Source organism: Lathamus discolor, chromosome 5, assembly GCF_037157495.1.
Source record: "Lathamus discolor isolate bLatDis1 chromosome 5, bLatDis1.hap1, whole genome shotgun sequence".
NCBI lineage: Eukaryota > Metazoa > Chordata > Aves > Psittaciformes > Psittacidae > Lathamus > Lathamus discolor.
The window spans coordinates 11,583,386-11,589,494 of record NC_088888.1 but is presented as its reverse complement, the minus strand read 5'-3'; the positions used below and the strand labels follow the sequence as shown (position 1 = coordinate 11,589,494).

Below are 6,109 nucleotides of genomic sequence, written 5' to 3'. Positions count from 1 at the left end.
TTCAAACAGAAAGGCTTGCGCTCTGAAAACACAAACTTCTCACACCCGTAGCAAACAATGTGAAAATGCTTGTAATTTCCCTTCGTTCACCCCTGATTTATACACCGAGCCGAGGTCAGACACAGCTCCAAAGAACCATACCGTGGCCATTCCCTCCGGTTTCTCGGTTCACTCCTCTATGCTCCCCTATTACCTTTCATTCCAATCGGGACGTGCACTCTCGCATAGGCTGTGGATAAGCATTTAAATGCCTTCAAAACGCCGGTGCCTCAATTACAGTGCGTGTAAAAACGTAAATTAGGGGTGTAAAGGCAGGCATTTTCAAGCGAACAGTTTAAACCCGCCGTTCACCGGCATTATAAACCCCCGGCGCCCAGCGGCGAGGACGGTCACTAGCCGTGAGGGGCAGCTGAGGGCGCTGTACCGGGCAGCTCACTGTTACGGGTACACTCAGCGCTCCCACATAGCCACTTACGGCAGCACCTGGCCACCCGGGGGCTGCTGCTGAAGGGACGAGCCCTGACAGCAGCGCTCGGAGCCACGGCTCCATTCCGGGCGCTGCTCCCCGGCAACCTCGAGTTAGGAGCAGCAACAGCAGGGAGGCCACGACCACCCCACTATGGCAGCTCCGCCACGCCCGCCGCCTCGCCCTCAAGAGAGAGAGAGGACTGCGAGGGGCGCCTTCCTATTGGCAGCCCCTCGTCCCACCCTTCTCTCCCATTGGGGGAGAGTAGGTAGGAGGCGGGGCCGCTCGCCGAGCGGCAGCAGCTGGGCCGAATCGGCGGACGAGCTCGTCCCCCCGGACAGCGCTGGGGCCAGGGTGTGCCGAAGCCAATGGGAGCGGAGCGGAGCTCATGCCGCGCCGGGAGCAGGTAAACAGCGGCGGCCGTCGGGGGGCCGGGGGGGATTGGGTTTGGCCCTGCCCCGCCGGGCTGCTGCGGGCTCGGGTTGCGCTCCTGCGGGCAGGGGCCGGGCCGAGGGCATTTCGGAGTCGCAGCGCTGCTGGAGCCGTGCGAGGCCGCTCCGCTCCGCTTCACTCCACGCCGGGGCCTGGCGTAGTGGCCGTGGTGGGGAGGGAGCTCCGGCAGCCTCGCTGGCTCCTTCTGGAGAAAGTTGCATCTCTGTGTATACGTATGTATATTTCTATATGTGCACCTATTATATATGTGCATATATAAATACGTATGTGTGTTTGTGTGTGTGCGTGGGCATAACCGTACATATGTCGATATATTTCTCTTGGGCGGTGGCATTCCTGCCTGCAGCCCAGGATTTGGCTCGGAAGTGCTGCCGGCACACCTTACGCTTCTGATCACTCGAAAGGGCAGCAGGGGAAAGGCCTCCATGGTGCAGGGGCTGCTCGTGGCCTCCTGCAGCATCCCTGCCTGGAGGGGGGCGGTTCTTGTCTCTTCTGTCCTAAAGCGCTTGTTTCCCTCGCCCTCCAGCCGCTGTGGGGGTAGCCGTGCGCTGGGACGGACGGGGCAGCTGACCCAGTCTGGTGTGCCCATAGCAAGCGCTGGGGGAAGACGGGACACCCTGGGCTCTGTGTCCCCATGGCAGACCACCCCTGGGACACAGGTAGGGTGCAGGAACCAAGCCCCAGCGCTGGTGTCCTTGGGTGTCCCCGGTGTGTCACTTCTGGCAGCGGTAGCACAGATGCGAGCAGCTGCTCGCTCCTGTGTGTGAATTCTGACCCAGGCTTTGAGGCTTTGCTGGTGTCGATAGGTCTGCAGGGCTGTGGTGCCTCGGGGCTGAGGTGGGAAGTTGACTGCTAGTGTGCTAGGGCTTAACGCTGCAGAATAATCCTTCTGCAATAATCTCCTTGGGAGGGTCTGATCTCCGCTCTGCCAGCAAAATAGCCCTCTGGGGCCATGTGCTATTCCTTTCTTGGGGTAGTAGAGAAAGCAGCGCTAGCTCGGCTGTGTTGGTGTGCCCTAAAACGCAGAAAGACGGCTATAGATCTCTACACCTTCCCATAATATCTTGAGTTTCTTTTGTGCTCTGGAGCTGCAAGTGAATGGCATTTGCAAGTTCTGTTTTGAGCACTGAGAGGGTGTGTTCCAAGCCCCCGTTATTTTAGCAGCATGCACGTCCTGCCATTATTTATTGGCAAGAACCTGGAAATCTTTCCTCCTAATTTTGGCCCCACCACTTAGGATACCTTAGGAGTTTTTTCTTCCTCTTCATACTTCCCAACAGCAGTGCTTGCTACAGCTGAAACTTCAGAGAACATCAGGCTGTCACTGTCAGCCCACAGCTTTCTCTTGATCTAAATACAGCAAAGAAAAACTAATTCTCTTAATCTAGTTGCCATCAGTTATAGCATATATATATACATATACCAAAAAAAGCACAGGGATTTTAACTCTCAAGTAGATAATTAAATATTCTGCCAGCCTCTAGCAGCTGTTCTGTGCTGTATATTGTACTGGTATTATCTGTGATGGATGAAATGCAAAGCAAAGGATTTAGGTTTGCTTGAAGCACAGTGATGCTGCAGGATGAAATTAAAAGGCATTCTGAGGCTAGATCCTACTGTTAGTGTGAACTGGCCCCGATTAATCAAAATCCATAAAGCTGATTTATTGCAGCTGGGGAAGGAGGTCCCTTGCACGAAGGACATCTGGAAGAGAGAAATTGTGACTCCTGCTTTCCTGCAGGCTTCACAAGACTGCTGTAAAGCAGGAGTTGCTGTATTCCCACCTCAGCTGCTCTGTTACAAGGAGCACTTACTACTGACCTAGTTTTTGTCCCCTTTCATTTTTGCCATCTGGTTTTTGAGAGTTTGGTCTTTTGGCTCTTAAACATATGATTTTTTGGAATGGGACCTAATAGTTTGAATCCATCCACAGAGGCGGAAAAAAGGAAAACCTTGTCTGATACCTTGCAGCCAAGTGGGTCAGTTTTGATGATGGTTTGGTGCATGCTGTTCAACTACTTTATTTACCGTATTTGACAGACTCTGCTTTCTGTGAATATAGATACAGCTTACATTCCCCTCCAACCTGAAAGCTCCTCCTATTGCTACAGCCAGAAACGAGCACGCTTGTCTCAGCTCTCAGTGCTTTCCTTTCCTGACCTTCCCTTCTGCCTTTTCAGCTCAGCCTAGGAAGACACAGTTGGTGTGTATGGGTGTTTTTGGTGTCATGTGCAAGAGTAGGAAAGAAGGTTCCTGTGCCTTCCATTATGGGGTTATCCAGCATCCTTGGGAGGCAGAAATTATCTCCACAAGCCACCTTGCCTCAGGTTAACTGGTGAAATGATACCAGGAAACAGTGTGGCTTTGTAACACCCCTTTCTTGGTTGCCTGATGCTCTGTGGCTCCCTTTCTATCTGGAAAGAAAGCCCCCAGGACAAGGCTCTGCTCAGCCCAAAGGATGCTGTTGTGCTGGGCACATGGATGTGCAAGTGACCAGGCTGTCCCTTCCTCCCCTGAAAGACACGCTACTTAAACCAAAGCTCTCTCTGGCAGCCAGCACAGCCTTGGTGCCAGTTGAAGGTGCAGCTCCGATGAACAAATAGAACATCAGGCAAACTCCCTACTGTGTCTGTGGGGGGAAGAGGGAGAGGGCCAGTGTTCCTACCTCTGTAAACCATATGTCAAGGACTCCTGCATAGCTAAAAGCCCCGCTGCCATAGGTGCTGCAGGCCTCAGGTGAGGGTGGGTTGCTGCTCCCTTTGGGAGTGGGCAGAGCAGAGGGCTTGCTGCTGTAAGGCTTGGCCCTACTGGAAGGGGGGTGGCCCAGCCAACACTTGCTTTTCCTCATGTGGGCACCTGGGCTGTTCACATAGCCAGCCTGGGAGCTGGTCCTGCTGGAACCTGGCTCTTTAGAAGCAAAGGAAAACAGTGCCTATTGTCTTCTCAAAAGAGCTAGACAGAGCACCTGGTGTTGGCACCAGAGAGACTGAGGGTGATGGGACAACCCTTTGGAGAGGACCATGTATTTAGGTCAGTTTAAGGCACCTGTGAGTACAGCATCTGAGAATTTGTTGAGGGCTTGTTGCTATAGGAGCTCCTGTAGAATCCCAGATACACTGGAGTCTGTTTGTGTCAGCCCTCAATGAAACCAAAGCCTTGTAAACAAGCGACAGTAAAGCTGTGTTCAGGACTGCGTCTGCTTGCTGACCAGAAATGTTGTTGCATCTTTGCATTTGTCCATGTACTTGTTGAGGGAGAACATGTCCAGCTTAAAAACGCCTGTTTTAAAACATGAGATTCTTTTCCCATGTAATTGTGTAGGTTAATAATTAGCACTGTTTTTGCTATTGGTTTAAGTCTTCCAGTGGGCATAACTAGGGTGTTGAAAGTAGGCTAATTAATTGGCTGACCCTTCTAAATCCTCTGCAGAATTTATACAGCAGAAATTGTGTGTCAGTTTCTTAAATACTGGGAGAAAAAGTTCCTTAATATTTTCATTGAGTTGTTAAAACCTAAATATTGGTCCCAAACTATCAGAGAGTAAATCTTTACGTATTTCTTCCCTGGTCTCTGATATGGACAGAAAGTTTTGAGAGTTACTTAAATTCCATGGGTAACAGATCCTCTGGCATGCATAACTTTGCCTGTTCACAGACCCAGAAGTATGTCACGACTGAATGATTTCATCTACCTGCCTTCTTTAAAGGCCTGAGTCCTGTAACTGAACCAAAATCTAGGCTCTCAACTGTAAATTGTGAGCCCTCATGTGCTCAATTAAAGGGTGTGTTAAGCATTTGGAGTGGAGATTTTAGGCTCTAAGAAAAAGCAGACAAATGCAGCTCACTCAGTAATACTGCAGACAGGTTTGGCTTGAGGGCTACCCCTGCATTTGTTTCCTGTAGCCGCACCACTTTTATCACTAAAAGAGGAACAAAATGATGTGAAAAAGCTTGAAGAGAAGGCAGGGGAGGAGCAGATGTCTGAAAAACGTTTCACTTGGGCAGATGGAGCTGACATTCTAAGATTTCTCAAAGGTGCCAGATGTGTTGAGGAGGTTGTGAAAGAAGGAACGTTCCACTCCTCCCTCTTTCCTTCCTCCAAAGTGAATTTCAATCTCCTCAGTGAGAAGCAAGAGTATCTCAGAGATCTCCAAAGCATCCACTCTGACCTTTCAAGCTGCCTGGCACACAGCAGGCTGTACTGGTCAGACTCGAGTGCATGATTCAGATTTAAGTGACTGCATCCAAATCACGTGGCTTCTTCAGCTTCCTCTTCTGAGTTGGATGTATTTCCCGAGACACATGGGCTTGGGTGAAATACTGCAGAGGAGAAGTGTTCTTGTAGATACTACAGCTTTACAATGCTTTAGAATCATAGAATCAGCTAGGTTGGCAAAGACCTTTATGCCCAACTGTTACTCCAGGACTGTCAAGCCCACCACTAAACCTTGTCACCTAGGGCAAGCTGATCTCCCCTCATGGCTGCCCCTCGTGACCTCCAGCCACAGACACACCTCATCTGCCCCCTCATAGTGGCCCCACACTATGTAGCTGCTGCCCCTACCCCTCGTGGCCACCCCTCATGGCCCATGGCTGCCCCTGCTCTCACCTCACGGTATCCCCCTCACAACCACCCGATCACTCCCCTCATGATCTTTCTACATGGCTGCCCCTGCTCTCGCCTCACAATCACCCCTCACCTCTCATGGCTGTCCCTCCTGTCCCCTCATGAGCTCCCCTCATCCTTCGTGGCTGCCTCTCCTTCACCCTCACAATCACCCCTCATGGCTGCCCCTACTCTCCCTTCATTATCTCCCCTCACCTAATGAGACAGGTCTTTCCATTTCTACAAACCTCTCTTCGTCCATGGGCAAAAAGAAGAACTGCTTATAAAATTTAATCTGGTTAAGAACCAGTCAAACCAGCATGTAACTCCTGGTTAGGGGCTTATGCAAATCTGAGGCTCTGGGTTACTAAGAAACTTCTGCTATCTGCGATGCTTGCAGGAGTGCTGTTTAAGGGCTGTGCTCTATTAGCCTTCTAGCAGGCAACCAGCATCTGAGGTGATGCTTTGTTTGGCTGATGCAAATCAAACACTAAGCACTGAGAAACCTCCTTTGTGGAAATCAAGGTGTACTAATGGGAGAGGGAAAACAGAGGCAGCAACTGTGAAAGCTGGGGCAAAGAAAAA

General features: G+C 51.0%; 1 protein-coding gene across 4 annotated transcripts in view; it reads left to right on the top strand.

Moving 5' to 3' along the window:
* Nucleotides 1-780: 780 nt before the first annotated feature.
* PSEN2 (presenilin 2) overlaps nt 781-6,109 on the top strand; it is a 28,641-nt gene continuing 23,312 nt past the window's right edge. For 3 of the 4 annotated variants that reach the window (XR_010612857.1, XM_065679753.1, XM_065679752.1), the window contains exon 1: nt 781-872. The gene's annotated coding sequence lies outside the window, so the exon portion shown is untranslated. Of the gene's footprint in view, nt 873-1,002; nt 1,132-6,109 lie in introns of those variants that run through there. The other variant, XM_065679754.1, reaches the window with a different exon arrangement.